Source organism: Poecile atricapillus, chromosome W (assembly GCF_030490865.1).
Source record: "Poecile atricapillus isolate bPoeAtr1 chromosome W, bPoeAtr1.hap1, whole genome shotgun sequence".
NCBI classification, from domain to species: domain Eukaryota; kingdom Metazoa; phylum Chordata; class Aves; order Passeriformes; family Paridae; genus Poecile; species Poecile atricapillus.
In genome coordinates, this window is record NC_081288.1 from 30,817,676 (window position 1) to 30,843,496 (window position 25,821).

At 38.0% G+C, this 25,821-nt stretch overlaps 1 protein-coding gene across 15 annotated transcripts in view; it reads left to right on the plus strand.

Moving 5' to 3' along the window:
• LOC131591713 (ankyrin repeat and sterile alpha motif domain-containing protein 1B-like) overlaps positions 1–25,821 on the plus strand; it is a 407,097-nt gene that overhangs the window by 321,744 nt on the left and 59,532 nt on the right. The window lies entirely within an intron of this gene.

The following is a 25,821-nucleotide window of genomic DNA, read 5'->3' on the forward strand; positions in this document are numbered from 1 at the left end:
AAAGGAATGAAAAGAAGTGTGTAAAGATCAGAATGATGGTTTATATTTCCGTATCTCAGAAAATGCTCATGTTTGAAAAATACATAGTAGCAAACATGTATTGTAGCGTACGGCGAGAAACCAGTATTGGGAGACAAACGATAACTGAGCGTTTAATTTGGAATTTAGTTTGGTGCACACCTGCAGTAACAGTTTTCCTAAGCATTTTTAGCGTGTGGAGTGATGCATGTTGCCATGTGCCTTGCAAAATTCCTTTAGCTGTGCGAGCGGTGGCAATGTGTGCCAACATGCACAAAATCGAGGTGTACTCTACTCCGTAGCGTCGTTAAGAGCGGCGGTACTAATGAGGAATGCTACAGTGTCCATCTGTGACAGGATTACTGATAGAACGTATCTTAGAGCTCTTTAAAGAACGTTTTAACTACTTCTTTTAACGAGGCACAAAATACTGTTAGACCCTGTCCTGATGGATAGTAACTTGCCATTTGAATGCACTTTAAGGACCAATTTGTGTCCTCCTTGTATATGCCAAAATAAATAATATAGTCACCTGCTAGAAAAAAAACCCCTCAGTGGAAGGTCGTTCGTATGACTTTTTTTTTTCCTGTACAAATGTGACCACAAATTATAAGCACTCACGTGAAGTTGATACTTGTTTGCTCAGTACAAAGCCTTGATCCTATGGTGTATAATTAGGATAACGAATTAAAGTTCCATTCTGATAGTACTCTAAAAATTTCAGTGGTGCTCTGAAAAAAATGAAGAGTAAGTGATTTTAGCAGAAAATTTTTGGTCTGTTGGCAGTTGCTCGCTAAGAGATCTGTTCTTTTTATTACATGAGTATAACGCATACAAGCTGCAGTTGTGCTATTGCTCCCACACCCTCTTAACTTTACCCACCTGAGAAGTTCCATTTCAAGAATTTGTGCAAATGGTTGACAGATGAGAACTAGAAGAGCTCTCTGATGTATTCCAAGTAAGCTCTGCTTTCTGTACTATTGGTGAGCGCCTTTATAATTTTTTTCCCAGAGAAAGGAGATGTGATAGTCAAGAAGAGATAAATTTATCCAGTAAGAAGGCAAATTAAAATGTATTATACATATTCATTCTACTTAGGAGGCATTGAAATGCAGTACCCCAAAATTAATTCAGAAAGCTGAGGGTCTGCTGCTTTTCCTCTTAGCATTTTTCTTGGGTGGGGGGAGGGAAGAATGACACCTCTAACTGGAAGTGGGCACATGGAGTTAAAAAGGGAGGGTAGAGGATGTGAAAATTTGGAACAGAACCAGCAATGAAACGACCATCAAAGGTGGCTGCACTGAAGTAAGAACTTAAAGCAGACTCGCTCTAGGTAAAAGTTTTGCTGCTGAGGAACTTAAGAGGGAGCTGTGACCTGGGTCAGTCATGATTTCATTTACAGTCCAAGAACAACACACTTTACTGTTGAAAGAATCAGAATTCCATGGGGGAAATGTTAATTTTAATTTGTTTCCGTCACTCACGAGGATTCAGGTTTTGCTTTGTTTTAACATTGAACAATTGGCATTTTGGTAACGATCTCTGTATTTATTTGTTACATGTTAGTGATAGGCATAGTGAATAATATTCTTCACAAATAGTAAACTCCCACCTTGCTTTGGGCAGACTGAGAAACTGTCAAGCCTTGGACTTAAGCTCTTTTGGCTCTTGGTCCTGAGACCTGCTCTGCATGCAGACTGCAAGTTAAAGCAGAGATGAGAGTGAATGGCACCATTCTGGGTCCAAGCTTATTCATTTGCCAAATACCAATTATGACTAGATTTTTTTCTGATGATCCTATTATCATAATTCTTTGCTTATTAAATGTTGAAAATGTATATCAGTCTTCCAAATAAACACTCATTGTGATGAACTGGCCAGTTTTTACTCTGAGAGATGTGATTTTGTATTGTTTGTACATTAGGGAACATATTGGCTTATACTAGTTTGCATTTTCAATGTTGTCTTCACAGTTCTATGAGCTGCAAGCTTATTTTTAAGAAATCACAGTCAAATCCTGGAGAATAACACCTTCAGAAAATTGTGCCATACTGGCACTCTTTACAATCCAATGCAATTTTTCCCTTTGTGTAGGCAATAACAGAGGGCTGCTTGTACTTGGTCTTTTAGTCTGTGTGCCAACTATGCCAGCTTGTCTACAAGACAGTAGTCGTGGTTCCAAGTATCAGAGGGTTATGCTTCAGATAAACCTGGCTTTGACAAGGTAATTAAGCCAGGAAAGGTGTTTCATTGTCTTAGTTTACTTGCTGTCTCTATCCATAGTCTTTCTGTATATTTTTGCCTTTGAGGAGAAAAGATTCAAAAGGTGGCAAGTTCCTCAGAGGCTTTCAGCATGTTAAGCTGAGTATTTTGGGCACTGCATTTCAAAGATGCAGGTCTTCACATACCTTATTCTCAACAGCTTATCTCTATAATAGAGTATCAGTCTGCAGCTATGTTTGAATTGCTCTTGGCAATTGTCTTGGTTTCGGATTACATGTGAACACAGTGGGGCATTTTTGGGTCAGTTTCAGTGGTCATATTGCTTTTGATGTGGACTTATACACTGCCTAGTACTCTGAGAGAAGAGGAGATACGTGGTGTTTGGTTTGGGTTGTTCTCCTTCTTTTCTATTTACGTATTCTGGAGCAGTAGAATTTTTCAAAAAGCCCTTCAGTCAGGTAGAAAACATTTCTTCCTCTCTCCAAAGAGTCTTTATTTTAAAAAAAACTCAAATTTGGGCTAGATTCACTCTGACAAACTTGAGCGTAGTGTTAAAAGATCTTGTTGACACTGTCACCCTGCAGTGAATTTCTCTGAAGTGAAGTACCTTACAACATTTCAGATGGCTTCATTTAGCAGATAGCAATTGTTATGTCCAGCCTAAGGAAGTGACGATACTGGCGTTGAAGAAATCTTAACCAAAGGAAAATCACCAGGCAGATAGCCTCTCTCCCTTGACAAAGGAATGGTGATTCTTGGTAGAGAAGTCTTGGTACATCTCCTGGAGATTATCCTCTGATCCCAGAGTCAAAGATGTTCTTATTGTCATGGAAATGCTCAAGCGCTGGGAAAATCCAGGATAATATCCATTCTTCATTCCTTCCTTATTGCCTCCATCCTCTTACTGGTGGGTTATTTCTAACTCTGTTGACTAAAGAATATCTTAGAGAGTTTTCTGATGCCTTTTGTAATGGCAAATGATATTTGGTCCCTGCTTGGCCCATCCTTTGGGGTTGGATAGTGTCTTTGTGGTATCTCGGGAGGAATAACAAGAACATAGAGGCTGCAGGGTTATCAGTGTTAACAATACCCAGCATTCATCTCTTTTTCATTAGGACTCAAATCTCAGTATATCTGTGCCCTGGGAACAGAGTTTGGGTTAAAGTCAAATGCCTGAAATATAGCTTGATCAAGAGAAGAAGTAATGAGCAATGACAGTGTATCTGAGGACCTTCTAAAATCTCTGGCTGTGCTATCACTTGAGGGCACTTGCTCAATGTTAGAAAGCAGTCTTCAGCACTGGCATATACTCACTCTGTGGATGGTTAAGATTGTACTTGTTTTCCCTTGTGGATATTCATATCTTGGCTTGTTCCCAAGACTTGCATGATCTCTTGCTAAAAGTAGAGTACTTTTCCTTTGGGAAAACCAACTGGAAATTCCAGCTGGTCCAGAACTAAGTAATTGTAACCATCCTGTTTTTTCTAAATGTACCACACATGCTGTAGGCTTCTTGGCAGTGCCTGAAATAAGTGTCTGGTGGGGTCTTGGGAAGCTTAAGATGAAGGTTCTTTCTCCCAGGCCTCTGTCTTTGGAGTTCGCTCTTTCTAGAAACTGGGACATGTTAAGGAAGGATATGTCTCTTTTCTTACTCTTTATCCAGATTTTTGATGCAGGAAATCCAGCATGATTTACATGAAGTTTATTGCATGTAATTGGTTTGTTCTTCATTCTGTTCTTGTTTCCTGCAGTCATCAAACATTGAGAGAGTTTTTTCTATTGTTTAGGATGTTTTAAGTTCTGCAGCTGTAAAAAGGCTAAATTTAATAATAGCTGCAATAATAGCAGATGAAGTCAGCAGGGAGTTTTGCCTCTTTGACAGAAGATTTTAGACCATTGTTTTAAATTTTGAAGTTCTTTTTTTCCAGAAAGTACTTTTTTACATTTAGTTTTGCAGTACATTTAGATGTGGTGAAATGTGAAGGTGATAAACACTTGTTTTGCTTGTCCAATGGTAGATGATTGTCTAAACCCTTCAGTTAGTTGGCTGGTCCTCCCAGTGAAGATTGGAGTCAGACCTTCAGTGCTTCTGGGTGTTTGCATGTATGCTGCCTTAGCTGGTTCTGTGTACTTTGAAGTAAAGCTTTTGCAATGGTATCAGTGAGAATATATGTCTCTTTTACCATGGGTATACTGAAGATAATTTCTGTCTCCTTCATGTATCTCTTCAATGTAGAACATTATTGCACACAATATCTTTAAGTGGTATTAAACCACTGGTAAACTGGTGAGCCACAAAAATATTTGGGTGTAATTATTCCCAATATAGGAAAATGCAAAGTCAGTTACAGGGTTCATCAAGAATTATTATATAATACTAAATGGATGTTTATGTGTGTATGCATGTATAACAGAAATAATTTTAATTCTAGAAGTTTTACTGTTGTAATGTGTGATCATCTCACTGTTCTCAAGCTTCATCTTACTCAACTGAGACTGATATTAAATCTCTCAATAATTTTGAAAAGAATCATAAAAAATGCATGGAAAAATAATCTAGTAAATTCTTACTGTTTGTACAATCTTAGATAATGTTACTTACAGTATAAATAAATATGCTGGTAAATGCCAGTTTGCAAATAGTTAAAACACTTAGTTTTTAAGTTAACTGAAAACTGGCTAATTATCTCCTTCAGGATCCCATAGTCAAAGAGCTGTTATGCCACTGTTGTGCTTTACTAATGCTTTTGTTTTCCAGGAATGTTTTCAGATATAATTCTAAAATCTTGGAAAAGTGTTACTTGCTTAATAGTGCAGCCACCTGGAAAGTACATTATTAATGAGTACCCAATTGGTCTGTGAAGCACCTGTGTTATTATTGTACAATCGAAATACATAGAACTTCAATTTTCTGTACCAATATTAATAAACCACCACAGAGGTAAGTAGGTATTAGAGTGAATAGTCACACAGAAAAATACTTCAGCAAAACCTAAGGGAAGTATTGTATGATTCATTGTATTTTTACTGAAGCTATTATAAACTGGGTGTAAGTTATTATTTTTCTTTAAAATATGAGTGTGGTAGGGATTCGGCTCTTAGCACTAGCAAGAAACAAGAATTCAAAGATTTCCATAGGCTTTTGTGAGTACTTCTCAATTCTAATCCTTGTTGTGCCTAGCTTGGATATTTCAGAAAGAGATTGGCTCTACAGGAAGCATATTATAAAAAACTTCCAAACCTCATCTTCATTAAAAATTCATATAAAAGCATTATGTTTTACAGGTGTTGACAGGTTTAAAAACCTGTTGCACTAACCATTTCCTAGGCATTTCCCCACTGCTTATTAATTTAATTAATTAACTATCCATGTCATCTTTACATACTTGTGCGAAATGACAATAAATCTTTAATATTGTCTCTATACTGCAAAGTTGCACTTTTTTAAGCATTAAAATATGGGAAGAACATGAAATATTACAGCTGATCATTGTCTGCTTGAATTCTATTGATCACAACTTTTGTTGGCAAGTGTATCTTTGACTTGTGTGAAAGATTAAAAGATCCTTAGCACAAGATGCAGATTTTGGAATCATCAGGTGGTGCTGTGACTTGAGTGCTTCCAAACCATTGCCTGCACTGAACCATCTCAGCACCTTGCCAGACAGCTCCATACTTGTCCTTTAAGAGCTTTGTGTATGTATTTGTCACAGCACAGTAGTAGCAAGTTTAATTGCTTAATGCTGTCCACATCATCTTCCTTTCATAAGCATCCACCAAACAGTGCAGAATAATCCTTCTGCTGACCTGGATGAAATATGCCCTTTTCACCTGCAGTTCTTGGCTGTGCCCCTTCCTTGCTGTTACCATTTTTGTTCCTTACAGGGCTGTCTGGGGCTAACAGCAGCTCTACAATGATGATATGCACAGGGAAACGTAAGGCAGGGGGAGGAAGCACAACATACCCTGAGGGTTTGCACTCTGAGGTTTTGAACACAGTTCTCAGCTAGTGAAAATTGTCATAGGACCATTGATTCTGTTGACTGCACAGGCTGAAGAGCATGTCTCAGGTGCCTAATCTTCCTGGATACTGGGAAGAAGGAGAAGCAATAGAGTGTGTTCAGTTATCGCCACGGTGAAGAAGCATTTGGACTGTTTCTGATGTACCTTTTGGAAGATAGCAAGGATCTCCCTATTGCTATCACAGTCATGAGGGCTCTGACACTGAGAGAAAGCCTGTGGGATCTTGCTAAAGATGCCATCTTTTAACGTGATTTTATTTGCTTCTTGATTCATTTGCATTGACCAGTTAATTGGCTAAAACTTCAAAGAAAATGAAACGTCGAAGAGGAAACTCGATATGTGGTTTTCAAAGGCAAAACCTGTAGAGAAAGGAAAAGCCTTTAAAGAAAGTGTTAGTATAGCTGATATTTTCTGTAAATGCTTAGCTGTGGAAATAGGAAAGTAATGTTAGGTGGTCCTGATCTGGAAAGCTTGGCTGGAGAGTGTTAAGTTTCCCTTTGAAATAGACGTCAAATATATATGCTGTTTAAAACATAAGCTAGAGAGCAAGTCATAGTCCCCAAAATACCAATTTTTTTTCCCATTTAAATAGTTCACTGCATTGAGATTTTACTTATTAGAGGGACTGAAGACTGCAGTAGTTAACAGAAAATTGGGAAGCTTCTTTCTTTTTTGAACAGTTTCCTAAATACTTTCACAAGTAAAGCAAAGCTGCTGCTTGCTTCTGTTGACTCTGTGTGGTGCAGCACCTAATAAACACACACGGTGCCTGAGGACCTGGCCATGCCCCATAGTGCTCAGATCACCTCAGCTGAGGACTGTAGCTTGGTCAGCCTGGGAAGTGATTCCCCAGCTTCTTGCTCTTTGGTGTCAGAGATTGGTAATCTATGCTGGGATCTTTGCAAGAGAAGGATCCTGTTTTATCTGCTGAGCATCACATAGAATTGGTTCTTAAAAATGTCTTTCTTGACTTATGGTAGAAAAAAATTAGACTTCATGTGAAAAATTTCTTTTTCAAAAGCAATTTAGAGCAGAACTACTGTAAAATAAACAATCTGAGTTAGAAGCAGTGAATAAACACAAAACAGCAGTCATCTTTCCATGTTCTTTTTACATTGACATGCACCCTGCTTTGAATTATGTAACTTAAGTAATAGGATTGTTCTTTGACCTTCATAATCTTTTTCTGTACTGAAGGTACAAATACTCGTGTAAAGTAAAATTTCTTGGTTTCTGACCAGTCTTCACTTTTAGTTATCCGTATGTGATGATTTTATACTTTAATGCAAAACTGTTGATTCATGGAAGTAATCCTGTGCTCATGCATTATACAAGACCTACATGTAGTATTGTTGCTATTGCTAGGGGCTGATGCGTCACATTTTTATAAATCTTGTTTCCAGAATATCTTATTTCAGCCACCACAGCCCAGTTGTGGTTAAAACCCTATTATGTTGATCCTAATGCAGTGATGACATAACTGAGAGAGTGAGGGGGTTTATTAAAAACTAATAATAACCCTGAAGTATTACTTTAATTTATTAGGAATGTAGCAAGTCCTTACCAGTCAGGTGTTCCTAAAGAGATTGATTTTAATGTGTAACATGAGTGGAAGCTAGTAGTTTTGGTTTCTTACTTTTTTTCTTCTACTTCCCCCCTGGTTTTTTAGTCTTAACTTTATACTTTTATATTATGGATCTTATACTTCATTATTCACATCTGCCATTTCCAAAAAACAAATCCTGGCCTTTTGCCCTGATGCCTTTGTGCTGCTCCATGAGCGAAGGAGAGGTGGTGCTGCCCTTCCAGAGTGTGTGTGGAGAATCCACTTGACTGATGGTCTCCAAGATGGATCTCACCATTTGGCTTCCTGTTATTCCTCCTGTTCCTGACTTCCTCCTTCAGCACAGGGCCCTGCTGATGAGACAAAGTTCTGAATCTCCCTGCCCATGGGAGGATGCAGGTGGTTGAAACTTCACTCAATCTTGAGGCATCCTCATATCCTACAGATTCAAAATGAGGATTAGGGCATCATAGTAGAACTTCAAGTCGCTCTTTGTCGCACATTGCTGTGGTGAGCAGAGGGTCTAGTCCCAGCAGTATGAAAACTGACATAACCAAGTTTGGTTTAAAGGTTTTCATGTTGCTCAATTCACAGATAAAGCAGCTTGAATTTGGCTCAAACTTTAATGGTGTGCGTGAGTGTATAATCAAATTTGAAGGCATTTACATAATTACTGATATATCGGAAGCATTAAGAGACCTGTCATGCATTATTATGCTATCAAACGTGATACCCTTTGTAGACTGTGGCACATGGAGTGTTTTTGTTTATACTTTTGACATACTACAAAAGATTGTGTGATGCATTCAGAAATTACATTGACATTATAGCAGTCTCTGTCTCCCTTTTTCTACACAGCAGTTTTTCAGAAAGAAGAATGTCAGTCATGGTTTTCTATAATCTGAAAAGGGATAAAAGTTGAGTTAGTTAATCATCATAAAAAAAAAATCAATGTTTTTTCTACTTCTTAAAGCTCTGACAAAGAGGACTTCTTCACTCCACAGTACTCTGTATTTACAGGCTGTGAAGGTTGAAAATTAGAAAACTTGTTACATTGTGAACAGGAGTAGTTGAAAACAACAGTTTTAGTGTTTTTTGTTTGTAGTCTGGAAAACAGTGATGGCAGAATGGAATGGAAACTTCACGTCTTCAGGTTTTATTCTGGATACTGCATTAATTGGGCCATAATAAAGGTTTAAAATATCATTAATTTTTATTATTAATGATTACAGTTTGTATTTGTATTTTGTAGTCTTCTTCTACAGACAAGAATCCAACAGTCATATTCTTGTTTAGATTTTGATAGGGATGGTTTGAAAGACTGAAATATTTCCTGCTAATGGGGTAGGCTTATTTTATTTTCTGGGATACAAGACTAACTGAGCTACGTTTGTGAGGATTCTGTAAAGATATTGTTCTCTGTTATAGTCCAGATGTGGGCTGGGGAACTTGTGTAATCCAAGGCCTCCGTATGGAACTTGAGTCCACCCTCCCCAGTGTATCTGGGAGATATTTTGATAGTTACATGTGTTTTTCTTAGGTGTGTACATTACAGGAACTATGCAAATCAGGGCACCAGACATGTTAGTTTTAACAGAGTGCATCTCAGCTTGAAAATGCAGTATTCCTATTATTCAACTGAATATCTAAAATTTATGGAATCGGTGTATTCTGAATTCAAATGTGTCCCTAGCATTGCAGTCAATGAGAACATTCTGGTAGGTGCCGCTTGGTAGAAAGCTCTTGTGCCAAATGTCACAAAGTGTGAGTGGCTTCAGGCAGGTAACAACAGCAAAAGGGGCTTCTGAAGAGAGACTCTTCACAAAGATCAAATAGTGATAGGACAAGGAGGAATGACCTTAAAGTAAAGGAAGGTAAGTTTAGATTAGCTATTAGGAAAAAAATTCTTTACTGTGAGGTTGATGAGGTACTGGAACAGGTTCTGGACTCCTTATCATTGGAGGTGTCCAAGATCAGGCTGCATGGGCCTCTGGGTAACCTGTTTTAGTAGAAGGTTGCCTGCCCATGGCAGTAGGGTTGGAATTAGATGTTCTTGAAGGTCACTTCCAACCCAAAATATTCTATGATTTTTTCATAGCAAATGTGGCTCATCAGTAGCTCTGTGTTGCCACAAAAGAGATTGCAAAGTCATCTTTGGTTTTTTGAGCAGTAAGGAATGAGGGAGCAGGGTCTCTGAGGTATTGGCTCAACTAAAGCAAATGTTCCTTTATGAAATCACTCCAGTTGCCCTTATTTCAAGCTTTCTATAGAAGATTAGAAAAAGATTGTCCTATTCTGCTACAAATAGCTTCAGTATTAGTCCATGACTTTTGATTTTGTTAGAGTAGTAGATTCAAATACTTCTGCTCACTGTAGTGAATCATCCTTCTGAGGCAAGAGTGTTTTTTACCAACCAAACCAAGGCTTTTTTTGGTGATAGGGTTGATTGCTCCTCCAAAGTGTAACAAATCCCACTGGAAAGCAAGTGTTCTTTCACCAGGAGCACTTGGTCCATGATGAAAGTGGAAATGTTTTTCTGGATGAAGTAGATAAGAAATTGAGTGATGCTCATTTCACACACTTTTATCCTAAACTACTGGCCTCCTCTTAAGTAGTCCTGAATTTCTGTCAGCTTGGTAATAGCACTGGACTTTCATCTGTCTGTTTAGGATAATACTATGTGTGTGATTATTATACAGCTACGTTTCTGCAGGATTTATTCCCTGTGTTTGCTCTGCTGCCTGAACCATACCTATCCTAGGAGTTGATTGCAGTATTTATCAAAGCTATGGAGCCCCCATTGGAGCCATCTGTAGGTAGTGGTTGTGCCATCTGTCACTAAAGACTGTGTTCCAGAGGGAGAGACAATATGCACAGACTTCGTCATGCAGAGCCTGTAGGGTACAGTCTCTGATGTTTGCTCTATCCTTCTAATATGTATAAGTTCCAGTGCTACACTAACTTCTAAAATCTTTATTGCAAGAGGCTTTTGAACACCACAGTAGCTGGTGCTTCATCCTTGCCCCTCTGTATGCATTATGCATTTTACTGAACTCCACACATTCCTCTGAGAGGTGAACTATGATCCCTAGTTGTTAAAGATTGCAAGAGTAGTAAAAAATGGGCAACACCAAGCTGCAAAAAAATTCCAACTAGTATATAAAGCCCAGAGATAATGGCAAGAGCCACAAAAACTAATATGCCTTTAGGTGCAAGCATACAATTTTCTGAGTATTTTTGCTATGAATTATCAACGATTACAGCAGCAGCAGATGTTCGAGGCAGCATGATATAGATTGTGTATACCTTTGTGCTGTGATTAACTGAGCCAATATCCTTGCATGCTAACAGATAGGCGAGTTCAAAAAGTTTCAAGAGAACATTAACAGAATATTTTGGGCATGCTTTCCCTATAAATGTTGCTACCAAGTGCAACATTCAAAATTTTTTGTGTGTTGTTTAGTGATCTAATTTATGAGTAGCAGTAGTGGCATGTGATTAGCCACCAAATTGTAAGTGAAATTTGCATTATCTTAAGATGTATCTCATATTGTATCTGTGTTGACCTAGGCAATATTGGATGTGAGAACCCACTAAGGAAACTGTAGGCCTTCAGGACTGCAATTTTCATGACTTCTCTATTGTACAAGCTTAATTGCAGTCCTTGTCATAGGGAAGGATTTGCACTCATGGGGCCATGAATCCTTGTGCTGCCTCTTTCAACCCTGAGTAAAGCACAGACCAGACACATGCTGGTAACCACCAGTGTTCAGAGGCTGCTGTCAGATTTGCACGTTGCCCAACTCTGTAGCTCATCCACACAAGTAGGACTCCTGAGCTACTCTTGTTTTTGTCCACACAGTGTTGGCAATCTGTCAGAAACAGACATGAAATATAAAGCAACAAAGTAGTGAGGCTTTTAGTACAGTTTATTTTTTAAAATGCAACACAAGGAACAATTTGTACGAATGACAGTATCCTAAAAAGAGATATTGCATCAGTAAGAGACGATACTATGCACTGCTATGTTAAATGGAAGAGGAACTGATTTAGCATAAGCAAATGAACTTTAAACAAGCCCTGTGATACCTATTCTTATTTTGTTACAGATCAGATGTAGCATTAAGACCCTGTCATGACTTATATGTGTTATGGTTGTGTACTTATGTATGCGTTAAAATGTTACAAAAAATACATAGCAAGAACATTATATTGTCAGCAAGAGGTTATGCATGTTTAATCTAGACCAAGCTTCTGAAAATACCCATGAAATGTGGATGATCAAACATTTTATTTAAATATTGAATTTGAGGACATTTGAGTGGATTATATTTTGTTCTTTATGGATGTTCTCTCAACATGAAACGAAGGGAATATATATATATATATATTTCCTTTTTATGTATTTTTTTTACAGCATAGCAAGGACTTGCTTCGTTGCTAGGTAACAAGGTATTGCTTTATTTGCAGGAGCAGTAGCTGAGTTGATAGCGGAGGCAATGATTTATCTGAAATGTATTAATATATACTGGAGCAGTAATAATGATTATTGAAATTGCTTATTTTTATGTGCTCCATGCCATGGAAAAAATATATAATCAGTTCATTAGAATATTTCCTTCTACTGTGTAGAATAACTGCTTAATTACTAAGAAGGTCCAGTTATTTAGTAAAGCACCAGAATCTGTATAATTTATTTGGTGTCTTAAAATGGGTTCTTTCAGGTACAAAAAAAGTAGTAAAGTGGTACCAAAATAAGGGGATTTGTAAGGTGTAGCTATAATTGTCCATTCATAGTTTTCTTGGCCTTTCACAGACAGGCTTGCTTTTTCAGCAGCAATACATTTTCCTCCAGGGATCAAGGCCAAACCTGCCAGTCACCAGGGCAGAAGCTGGCTCCTTTCCTGTGGCAGGCTGCCATCTCGGTTCTGCCTCCAAGAAGACGGGCAGGTGGTCTCCAGGCCACTCCACTGCCTCCTTTCTCACACAAGTCTGGGAATTCAGAATGGTCACAGTTGCCTTCAGGGTAAATGCTAATGCCACCTGCTGCCACTGCTGGCACGGTGTCTAACTAGGTGGTGCTGGATGCTGTACCCATGGCCAAAATGTCACTGCTGTTCATCTTGCTCTGTCTTGCTGCTGCTTGTGAGAGGGAAGCATATACCGTCCTGGTGGAGTCCCCACCAGCTTGAGGCTCGCTTCTCTTAGGTCAGGGTGCTCTTAGCCAGGTAAGCACCTTCATCCCTGCCTGCTCTGGGAGACACCAGGTCTCACTTGTGCAGGCAGGCTGTTTGAGTGCATGGAGGAGGATTTCTGTGGTCATGCTGAAGCAAAAGCATGAAGTTGTTCTTTCATGGTGGTAGAAGCCATATTGACTCAGAAGAAAGTTGTCTTCAGCATTAACCAAATTAATGAATGTGGTATGGCTGAACAATTTTTTAGTATGTTTCATGGAACCCTAGAATATCCTCAGTAGGAAGGATCCCACACAGATCATCGAGGTCCAGCTCCTGGCTCTGTGTGGGACCATCCTCAAGAGCCACACCATGTGCCTGAGAGCATTGTCCGAATGCTTTATGATCAGTCTGGTGCTGTGCCTGTGACCATTTTCCTGGTGATTCCAGTGCCCAAACCACCCTCTGGGTGAAAAACCTTCTGATATCTAACCTGCACCTCTCCTGACTCAGCTTCAGGCTGTTCCCTTGGGTCCTGTCACTGATCACCAGAGAAAAAACATCAATGCCTGGCCCTGTGCTTAAGTTTGAGTCACCCTTGCCTAAATTTTTGACACCTTTCCTTCTTACAAGGACTGAAGTTTAATAATAAATCACATGTATAATTCTACTATTTTTAGAGTAAACATTGACTTTTTCCTCATGTCAATCAGTTTTTAGCAGCTGCAACTCTTTTTAACCTGCAAGATTACCTGTTAGACTTACAACTTTGGTTCCAGATATTCACGTACTGCTCCACAGTATGTGAGGTGAACTGCTCCACTGTTCACCTCCACTCCACTCATACAGATTTTCTCACCCCAGTGGTTTAATCTTTAAAAAGACTATTAAACTGTAGTCCTGATCATTCAGTTTCATTGGTTTGTTTGGGCTATTTTTGCAAAGTGAGATCCTGCTTAAATTAAATAAAATGGGGCATTTATCAGTCTGTGATGGAGAACACGACTAGTCTACAAGGGACAGTTGATGGGCAGGTAAAAACAGGATAAAAGAGATAGCAAAGTGTATCTCAATGTGCCCTACCTGTACTAAGAAGAATTTGTGGGTAGTGTTGCAGCTTGTAGTTTCTGTATTGCATCACACTTGACATTTTCCCTTAGACCTCTAATGACTTCTAACACAGTCATTGACATAATCATTTCATAAGTAAATAGCTGCAGGCTTGGACAGTATCTTAAGAACTAAAGTATTCTCGACTTTTTTGCTTCCATTTCAGCAAAAACAATGAGTAAATAAAACAAGGCAAAATGGCATTCTCACAGTATCTGTCTTTCCTGAAAAGCTGCAGGACAGAAAAAGAAGCCAAATCACAATAGAGTTAAAAAAAATAAAATTTAGAGAGCTGTTTCTATATCTACAAATATAAAAATTCAAAAGAAATAAAAGGAAAACAGAAAGGACAAATGAGAGAACGGATGCTGCAAAATTAAAAAAGAGCAGCAATTATGCTTCAGCATGAGTCAAAAGGACAAGTAAGGATGGTTCTCTTCTGTAGATCACCAAAAGAAGAAGGTATTTGGAGCCATTGCTGGATAAAGCCTTCAGTATATACAATTCTGTTATCTTGAAATTAGAAGAAATAATTTTTTTTTACATTTTCATGTCTTATCCAGTGAAAGTTGTGCATTAAGGAAACATGCAGCCAGGGTTGGTCACTGCCTGTCTGACTGTCCTCACCTCGCTTTCACCTCTCCTGACAGCACCTAGTGTACAGCATGTTAGGGTTCGGTGTTGATTTATCTTGGCACTGGGAGCATCAAGAGAACCCTTGGATCATCATCATCATCAGAGGCATACTAACAGGGACTGTAGAACTTCCTTAAATCCCCAGAATTAGTGAGCACTGTGTTTCATTTAACTGCTGTTTAAAATTCCCCAGTAGTAATAATGAGACTGACAGAGGACAACATTTGCCTGCCTGATGTTTTCATTATTTGAGCGGCAGGGTTGACGACTTGGTTCTCCGCTGAATAGCACGTCACCTGCATGGCTCTTTTGGTAAAAATGCTTTCTTTTGTGGATACATCATCAAAGCACTGCAATTTTTCTGATTCCAAAACTTTAACATGTTAGTGTAGATGTGTTACAAGCTCAGAAATCAATCTGATCCTTGCTCTTCCTAAGCATCAGATCTCTCTTTCCAGTCTGTATCAAAAGAATGCTATATATATAATATATAATAGTGTATTATATGTGTATATATATATATATAAATGTATAATATATATATACACATATATAAATATATAGTATATATAGTGTTTAAATTCTGGATGTGTATGCTCAGGTGAGAGGAATCACTGAAGACAGTTGCTTAATTAATCACTGTTCTGACAGGAGCATGGAATGACATTCACTCTACATGAGCATCATGTCGTTTAAGTAAACACGAGTGCACAGCCCAGGTTTGTTTTGCTGACTTGTGTTTATTGTTGCAGAAGGACAGAATTGAATCTAAATTTGGAGTGCTTTAGCTTCTCTATTATAAGCAAAATAATATTAAGAGTAGCATGATCTTTTTATTTGATGAGGTGAACAATAATTAAATAATTGCAGCTATTTGAAAAAAAGATTTGATGTTCTTGCTCTGAACTGTATTATTAAAATACATGTATTTTATCATTTTTGGTCACCGATTTCCTCCATTAAAGTTTCCTTTTGGAGAATACTTTTTAACCTAAAGAAGCGTGGTGTTGCAGTGATTCTGTTGGTCTTTCAAACTGATGGGCATTTGAACTGGAAGAATGGTTTCTTTCAGAGGTATTGAGTCCCCACAACTTTGATGGAAGTGAGCAGATGGAACTCTTTCAATATCCTCATTGTGGCAAGGATATTGTGGCTTGCACTGTTGAGGGTAGGGAAAAGCGCAGTTAAGTAGTAGAGTTGTGGTGGGAAGCTGAAATTACAGTGAAGATGGAGGAAGCTGAAAAGAACACAAAGATGAGGAGGAGTTCTGCAATGGGCCAAGGGAAGGATGTGGAGACATACATGAAAATCCATAGGAAATTGTGTCATTATTTATTCTGCTGGTGATACTGGTCAATCACCAGTTGCCTTTTTAAAACAAGTCACTGTGTGATGAATGGCATGTTGGCTTAAATAAAAGCACTCAGTTACAAGTGACTTCTCATACTGCTCTTCTCACTGCAATAGTGCACCCTGACTGATGAGAGCCACCAACACTTGGTACTTTTGTCTTCTGCCCAGGGAAAAATCCAGTGCCACAAGGGAGCTGGACTGAGCAGAATGCCACAGTTTGTGGGAAAGTTCCTTGGTGTTGGTATGTGTTGGGAAAGCAGAGACAAATAAATACACCTTCTATCTGAGATGTGGCGTGATGTGATACATGGTGACGTTAGAAATTCACTTCTGCTTTCTCACACATTTTTAATCAGATATTTTACTTTTTTACAAGGATTAATGTTTACCAATCCTTGATTTGGATTTTCTTTATAGTTTTGATCAGAAAATACAATGTCTACTATGCAGCCATAATAATTTTTCACTTAAACTAGTAGTCCATGAGAAAGAGTGTTATCTTCATAAATGTAATCATTAGTTAATGAGAACAAAGACTACTATAAGAAAATACTGCGGAACGTCTGATTTTACGCTTGCAGAAAGTGAAGACTGTGAATCACTTCTTACAGTGCCTGGCCAGACAGCATACATGGTAGATGTTTTTTAATGGTCTTATTTCACCCATTCTGATTGTATGGATACAGCAAGTAAATCCAGGATGATTTTATGAATAAGGCATGGTGATAGGATTTAGAAGATAGGGTTTTCATTCCTATTAGTATGCCAAGTTTCACCTGCAGCCTCAATTTTTTCAGTTAATCCATATGTCCTTCAGGTTTGCATTTGTTCAAAAGAAAATAGGAAAGAGAAATCAAGTTAGTATTTTTTCCCCTCTGCCCTGATAGAAACATACACTTGCATTATTCAAAGATTCAAGAGCCACGCTCTCATCAACAATACAGAATCAAGTGACCACATTGCAACAGGGAAAGTTGACTCTTTATAAAATGAAAGTCAATGCATTAAAAAATGGGCTTATAACCTGATGTTTGCACTATGATAAGACTCACTAGAGTACAATAAAGCTTGATCATATGCAATGTAGGATAGTGGATTAAATTTCTTAATTGCTAATAATAAGTAATCCTTATGTCTCCAGGGTATACAGAAGGTTGAAAAGCAGCCAAACCCACTGCATTTTTATTTTGTCAGTCTCCTTGGCAGTTCTCTGTGGAATCATGCTGATGGGCGGGAGGGAGGTTAGGAAGAGCCTGTGGGTATGTATGGCATTGCTGTCAGGTTAATAAATTACATGGGTCCACTGCAAAGTGGGTGCATAGAAGCACATATTGTATATCCTTCAGTGACACTTCAGCATGGCATTCTTCTGGCTCAGGGGATTCAGTTATTCATTGCTCTCTCCCTCTCTTAATTTAATTTGTGAGCTCATTTCACAGTAGTCTATTCTACTCCTAATGCTTCTCTGTAACTTTCCAGAATACTAGAAGTGTATAAAAGCAGTGAGAAGAGAATAGAGCCCTGAGCCTGGACTGTGTTTTTCACTGTGCTAAATTCGTGTTTTACCATTCATAAGCTCTCACTCTCCAAAACCTGTGCTGCTGTTATAAAACGTGTAAGTTTGGATTTCATTTTTCTAGGTAGCTGGATAATAGACATAGAAGTGATGCATACAGCCACATATCAGAATAGTTCTGTGTTATATAGCTGCATGTGAAAGTAAAGCTCAAAGAACAAGTCTTTTATTCTTCTTCACATTTCTTTAATCATTTTTTAGCATGCTGTGAAGTAAAACATAGTGTGTCATGTTTTTCTTCTCAAACCACCTTGCTCTACCCTATTCTTATTTATCTAGTGAAGCAGGAGGCCATGTCTGAGCACTTGTACTTTGCACCCTGCACTCCAGTTCTAAACTCATTTGATGTTCAGTTTACTGCCCCTTTTCATTTCATCCTGATGCCCTGTGTCTCCTCTTGTACTTTACCATGGAGTGATAGAAGTCCTGGATGCCTGTGATACAATGACAATTCTTACCAAATGGGATGTGTCCAGTTCTCTTCATTTCACCAAGGGTGTAATTCTTCTTGAGACCCAAGATCCTGTAAGCTTCCACTGTAATAAGACATGGGTGTTAACAAAGCAGTCTGGAAACATTGAGAGTTGACAATATAGGATCAAGAGCAGCTTTTAGGAAAAGTTGCTATCATCTTACCCTAGCATATCACTGGGATGAGCTATCTGCAGCAGCTGCAGGCTGTCCCCAGATCTGCCTCAGTTTTACACACTGAAGCAGTGGGTTGGCAGCAGGGGATGAGCACTAACATCAGTGTCCTTTACACCCGAATCTCAACAGAGCCCTTTACAGAACACAGTCAGGGAGAGATACCACCAAACAACCTCTCTCATCTTTGCATATGGTTTTTGGTTTTGTAGTTTGATTACGCTTGTGTCCAAGCTGCTCTTTGCATCCCTCAGAGACTATAAATTCCTTTTACTTCAGTGAGTTAGAATTGTTGACAGCCCAGTGTTGTGAAAAGCTAAAGATTTAGGGAAGGGTTACAAAGTGCCCTGTTCATTTTGTCTTATGAATCACAAGGAAAAAGTTGTCAAGTTTGGAAATAAGAGGTTTCTCCTAATTAGAATATGCATGTTTTCTGAAAGCCTAATTTGGTCTCTGTAAGGCTTCTTTCTTGCCTTTATACAGTAATAAGGTGGCAATTTACAGTAGAGCTGCTCCATCTTGGGCAGACTGTTCCTGTGTAGGATTTGGAAGTTCAGTTGTCCTTTAATTAGTGATTATCTACATGATGAAAAACTAGTTAACCCCAGGGCTTGAAACATTATAGAAAAAAAAAATCATAATTCAAAACTGTCTATGCAGTCATGGGCCTTATGCATTTGTCTTCCTAACAAAAGCTGAGATTCAAAAGTTTGTGATTTTGGGAAGAAGATAAACTTTGTTGAGACTTGTGATGAAATCACAAGAGTTAAAGACCATATACAGGAACTGCTTACTCTCACAGTAACAGTGCCATGTCTGAAATTGAAATAAAAAGTAATCCTAGAGTGTTTTTCTAGCTCTGAGTATAAGCAGCTATGAAATTGAATATATTTATAGGGTAGGTCTGCTGAATAAGAAAATACTATTTTTACACAGTCAGCTTTCATTCTACCATTTCGTTTTAACTTTACCCATCCTTTTCAGTTCTGCAATGCAGTGTAATCCCTATTTTATTGGAGTACAGCATGTCCAAGCGAGACACTGGCTTCATTCCAGTCAATGATATTTTGACATTGACATCAAGAAAACCAGGTTCTCATCCTTGTTACCAGTATGTGGTGTTTGAAAGAGAATCTTTGGCTGGCAATAGATCATTGCAGGCAGGTAATTTATAAACTTGCAGAAAATATTTTAAGTGCATTCAAAGTTCTAGTGCATGTATGCTTTGTTATTAAACAGTGTCAAACTGATATTCAGCGTACATTCAGAAATTCTTACAAAGCAAAGATTCCTTTGGGAACAGGGCTCCTCAGACCAAGAACATAAATGTAAATCTAGACAAAAGATAAAGTGTTAGCTCAGATCTAAACATGAGCAGTTTCTATAGGGATTGTAGATTATGCAGCCCCAGATGTCCAGCACCTTGGTACTTCCAGCAAGCTGAGAAGGCTTCTCACTGGGTTCTCCTGACCTGGGAAAAGTACACGGGTCCACAGGCAAGGACAAAAAAAAAAAAAACCAAAGACATTTTGATTCTGCTTGGAGGATTTTGTTGTTAATATTTAAGTTAATGAAATGCCTGACCTATGGAATTATTTTCTTAACCATTTATCAAATTTTAAAATGCATGAAAAATTCAATGCCACTAACATAGCAAAAATGATTTAAATGTGTGTCCACTGAGTGCATAATAATCTTCAGTGTATAGATTGCTGCACAGAGATTTAGCTGTGCAACTTTGAGCTAAGTTAAAATAATGATGTACATTTTCCCATTTAATTTTAGATCCTATTTTTCAGTATATGGGTCAGCTGAAGTCAGTCTTCCATTAGTCTTGTTGCACAAAGCAGGTTTAGAACTGCAATCAGGTCTTCCACATTTCTGTTTCTTTAAAACACTGAACTGTAAATGAGATGATTATATCTAGAAATACAGATGTGTCTAACAACAGCTCTTGTCCTCTTGCAATCTACACAATAAAAGTTATATTTACTCTCTGAAAGAAATTCTTTTTACTGTTGACTCTTCTGCTGGTAAATCTCTGGAGATATTTTAACCTTTCAGTAATTAGAGATTTTAGAGAGAAAAAGTTTTTTCATCTTGTCTTAATCTCAGTTGTAAATTTTATCAGTTGTAAATTTTGCTATCTCATTTGTCCGTGTACTTTCTCTGCTGTTGTGAGGAACATTTTAGCACAGTAGCTTGTGTCTGCGTTTTTGTTTGGGGTGGGGGAAGCTGCCTTGATTTTGAAGTTAAAATAGGTTGTGTGAGCCTCTGTGAGAACATCTGAATGAGTAATTCCTCAGTTGTGTACCCCAGAAAGATGAGGCTTACCACCCAGTTTTCTCTGACCTGGATGATATTGATGCTATTCCAAATCCAGGCTTTGGTGGTCTCTGTTTCTCAGGCTTGTTGTGGCTGGCTCTGCTGCAGTAGTGTGAGGGGTCTCTTGCACATTTTCTTTCCTGTGTTCTAGCCATTGTGTGTGTAGAAAGTTGGTAACACACATCACACGTTTTTACTTAAGAGTGGGTGTATTTATTTAAACCCCACATACTTGCACACCAAGTGCTTGGAATCAACTCAATGAATCATGCCAATGCAGGATTCATTATCATTTCCATTTTATGCCTTAAAACTCTGCCTTTATGAGGAGGGTGGTCTGAGAGTCTTGTCAATACAGGTCACGGTACTGTATCAGGAAGGAATCTCTGAGGGATACCAGCCCAGGTCTTGTCCATAGAGCGCTCTGTATTTAGAGTTTCTGCACTCTTCATATATGGAAATTCTTCCTGCCTTTGATTTATTTTTGATGCAGGCTTTGTTAATGCACATTTTCTTATCACACACACGGAATAAAAATGTGGTTGAACTTAAAAGTATAAGTGACTGCCTTTGCACAAAGAGAAATATATATATATATATTCTACATATACATCACCTGGCCTTAAATCTTAACAGGTCATATGAGGTGGTGAGCTCTGAGGGAGATATTGGCCTTTTCCATTCCCTGATTTTAAGAGATATATGTGGGGGAAAAAAAAGATGGCTAGGATAAGCTTTTGGCTTTTTAGCACCTATTGAAAAATAATTCCATGCAAACCTTATGGTAGACACTCTTCATTGTGCCTGTCAATTGTTTCTCAGCTTTACACATGTTTTAAATGAGATAGCTGGACTACATTGCTTTAGCATTTAAATGAAGCCAAATTAGTATTCTGTCAGCAAGCAGAAGGGGTTTTTATACTAGAAAGGTGTAGGAGGGAGATGGATAATGGGGGATGAAACTTGCTGATACAAACACATGCCATATTTTGTTGAAAATATAAATTCTGAACCACTGAAGCTTGTAAATTATTAAAGATGGCCATAGATGATTTTAACATACATGCCTGTTCCTGGGGACTTATGAATTTTTTTATCAAAATGATACAATGATAACATACAGGAGAAAATTTTTATCTTTTCTAAGTATTTCCTGCATGATGACACAGTAATAAGTTTTGGTTTAGACAGTAAGAAAATATATCCTGGTGAGGAGATTTAATGGGATTTTAAATAACTAAAACTTAGATGCACAATTTTATACAAATAGTAATTCATAGCAGGAGCTCATGTTCACAAAAATCAGTTCTTTCTTCAAACTGTTTAATAGCCAGCCCTTCTGCAAAATGCTTCCTATTGGTAAGACATTGTGTTCTATATGTTTTATCTCAATAAAGAATTAAGTGATCATACTATGTGTGGTAGTAAACTCAGTCATCCTAGGGCACAGCTGATGAGGGGAGGTGGTTGCAGTTCTCCTTGCAGCACCACTTGTACACAAGACTGCACAGACCATGAAAGAATAGAAACGTATGTGGGTGTTTGTTCTCTTCATTTTCACGGTATCCTAGAGTTGCAAAATAAGGACAGAGATTGCTGAAGGATGAGGCGCTCTTTTTCTGCAACCCTGAGTGGTTATCCTCTAAATAAAGTATATAATAGATGTTAAACATATATTTAAAAAGTTCATTAGCTGCTTATTTCACTGTTTATGGAGGAGACCAGATGCCATTAAATTAAATCTGATTTTATTACTAATCCAACTGCTTCCTTTCCATTTTTTCCCTGGACTTTTTGCCTTATTCATTGGTTGGCAGTTTTTGCTCATTCTTTTGCTGTCATTTCTCCCTGTCACCTCTGCAGTGGTTGGCTGAATGAGGTGGGAATACGGTTGCAAGTGCTGATAAATTGCTGAGCTGGGTGGTGAGTGATGGGTGGCAAAGAAATGAGGAGGACCTAGAAGAAAGCTACAAGGAAAAAGGAATTTTGAGTTTCTTGAGCTGAAAATAAGATGTGAAGAGAGAGAGGGGAAAGGTTGACAGAGAGGGAAGGAAGCTGAATTTGCAAAGAAGAAAATAGGAAAGTTACCTGAACAGCCAGAAGAGACAGATAAAATAATCAACTCTGGTTATCACAAGTGACTTCTGATGTCGCCTACTGATATCCTTCAAATAGTTGCTTTTTTAATTTTATTTTAAAATGTTAATCCTTCCATTAGCTATTTCTCATCTGATTACTATAATGACCCATTTTCTGGTCTTCCTATTCTTCTCCCATGTTATTCATCCTCTTAAAATTCTGATACTCATTTTATCTCTCGTAGATTCTGAATTCTCATTTTACTTCATTATTTCAGGAGCTTGCGTTGGTTGTATCTGCAGTTAAGGAGCAGATGAACAAAACTTAACATTTTCATTTTAAATTCTCAACAGATATAATTCCTTGTACATTTAGTACTTAATTGTAACTCGTGGTGTCTCTCACCATCTTTTCATTTATGATTTTCACAAGGTGTTTTGTCATTTGTTTGCTTTCCCTGAGCAGGGATGTGGAGGAATCCCTGGCCTGTACAAGGTCTTATTTCCTGTTGGTCTGTAAGATGAATGTAGATTGTAATGTTCCACAGTCCTAGCTCTCTCTGAAGATGAGGGCATTCATTGATGCCTGAGATGAAGCCAGAGATGAAGCATGCAGCAATGCAATCAGCATGACCCTGTTTGCAGCAGAGGAGCTGCAGGATGGCAGCAAAGCAGCTCCAAGCAGGATGGGCACACTGGGCTGGTGGTAGGAAAATTTGTGCACTGTAGCATTCCACTGTTCTTCAAACTCTTCCATCCCTAAGCCCACCAGCATCCTGGTTTTGAACTGGGACTTCAGTGTCAGTCCCCAGAAGGCTCTGCCAGCAGATTGCTGTTTTCTGGGAGCAATTTTGACATTTCAGTGAGCTAGTTAGTGCACTGTGCTCTGCTCCCTGTTTTCCAAACTAAAATACACATTTTCATATCCTGAGCAACTCTGAAGAGCCAGTACATTCAGTGTTTTCCTTTCACCCAGAGGGTGTTTGGGCACTGAACAGGCTCCCCAGGGCAGTGGTCACAGCACCAGCCTGACAGAGCTCAAGAAGTGTTTGCACAATGCTCTCAGGCACAGGGTGTGACTCTTGGGGTGTCCTGTGCAGGGCCAGGAGTTGGACTCAATGGCCCTGATGGGTCCCTTCCAACTCAGCTTATTCTGTGGTTCTATGATTTAAAAATGTTTTGCTAATTTTACATATAATTATATATATTCATGTGTGAAGAATCTAGCTCATTTTTCCCAGTCCATCCGTGCCCTACTTTGATGGCAAAAACCTGCCTGCAGCACTCTTGTTCTGGTTCTGTCCTTTGGGCCCATAGCCAGGGGGGGCACCCGGCTCCCAGGGCTCAGTGGGAACATCAGTGCTTGGTAAATTCCTTGTGGTTGCTGTTCATTCATGAAAGATCACTGGACCAAGTTTAGGGTGAAACACAGAAAAAGTTCCTGCAAATGAAGAAATTTCCCACTGCTAAGTAAGCCTGTGGTTTTTAATGCAGAAATATAACATTTCAAAAGCATATTTTAAATTCAACACAGTAATTTTCTTACAATTCTGTTCAGAAATTTGGTTTACTTATGCAGTTGAGTACCTGTGAAAAATCTGTTTGAGAAGAAAATATGGGCGCAAAATACAAATGGAAAATATTTTATGATTCAAAGGTTCTTATTGCAGCAGAAGCAAGTAAGTTTAAATGTCAGGATTCTTAAAATGAGAAAAGGCTTACACTTTTCTGGATCCAGATCTGGATCACAAATACGGGAGGGATTAAAAAAACTCACATAAATGAGATGTATGCTTGAATACTAGACTTTCTAAAACTATACTTAACAGTGACTAAATTTAGGTTTACTGACTAATTTGAAAAGCCAAAATGTTATTTAATTCTCTAGTACAACTCAGAAATACATTTTAAATAAGTCGTGTGAAGATACCCCAGGTTGCTACATATAGAACATAGCAAATATGTAGGTTACATTATCATCTAATTGTCCATAATAAGAGGGTTTTTTTTTTCTTTGCTTGTTATTCATGTAAATCTACTCTTCTGATTCATTATTAATCACAGTTCATGTGGTGATTTGGCGTAAAATGCTCATGACAGGATTTCTTATGTTATAATGAGTTAATGTGATCTGTACTGTAGTTCATGTTTGTGACAAGATCATATAGAAACTTAATTGGCTTCACAATCATGCCTCTGGCTGTTATACCTAATACTATCAATTAAGAGATATAAATGTACATGTAAACTAATCTCTTTTTTTGCCATAGCAAAACTTGTCATCCCAAACAAATGTGGATTTTTGTGGCATTATTTCTGATCTGAAGGGTGATTATTTAACGTTGTAGAAACATTTGTAAAATAGGATTAAAATAGAGTATGATCTTCATAATGCATAAATGGGCTGAGTCAGTTATATAAAATTTAATTGAAGAAATGTGAAAGTGATTTATTTTGAAAGTACAGATCACTTGAGAATATAATGAGCTCTGAGTATATCACTGAACAACTCTATGGGGGAATAATTTGGGCAGGAGGACTAGAGTTACTTGGTATTTGAACATCAGTCAACAACAAAACACAAAAAAGGACAGTGATATGTGAATGTTGTGCATAGTAGTAAGAGGAGTGTGTTTAAAAACTTGTAGATTTCTGTCCCACAGCACAGTTCCCTTCATATTTCACCTGGGATCATGTGTTTATACATTGTATTCTTTATGTCCACTTGAAACAAACTAGGGAAAGAAAACAAATTTCTATTCTTGGTATGAGAGATTTACAAAACTGTATGTATGTTAATGATAAATGACTTTCAGAAGTAAAACTGTTCATAATGATGAATTATTTTCAGAAATCAGTGAGGACAGAACAAGAAATACAGATGTGAACAAATGACTAGGTATTAACCATTATTAATAAAACCTGTAATTCAAGAATCAGGGGTTAGTTGTTGGGTTAAGGATATTTATAATCATAGGATCATTTAGGTAGGAAAAGACCTCTAAGATGATTGAGCCCAACTGTTAAGCCAACAGTTTAAGCCAGAACTTTGAAGATATTTGCTGAATTACATGATTTAGAATTATAAAAAGACAT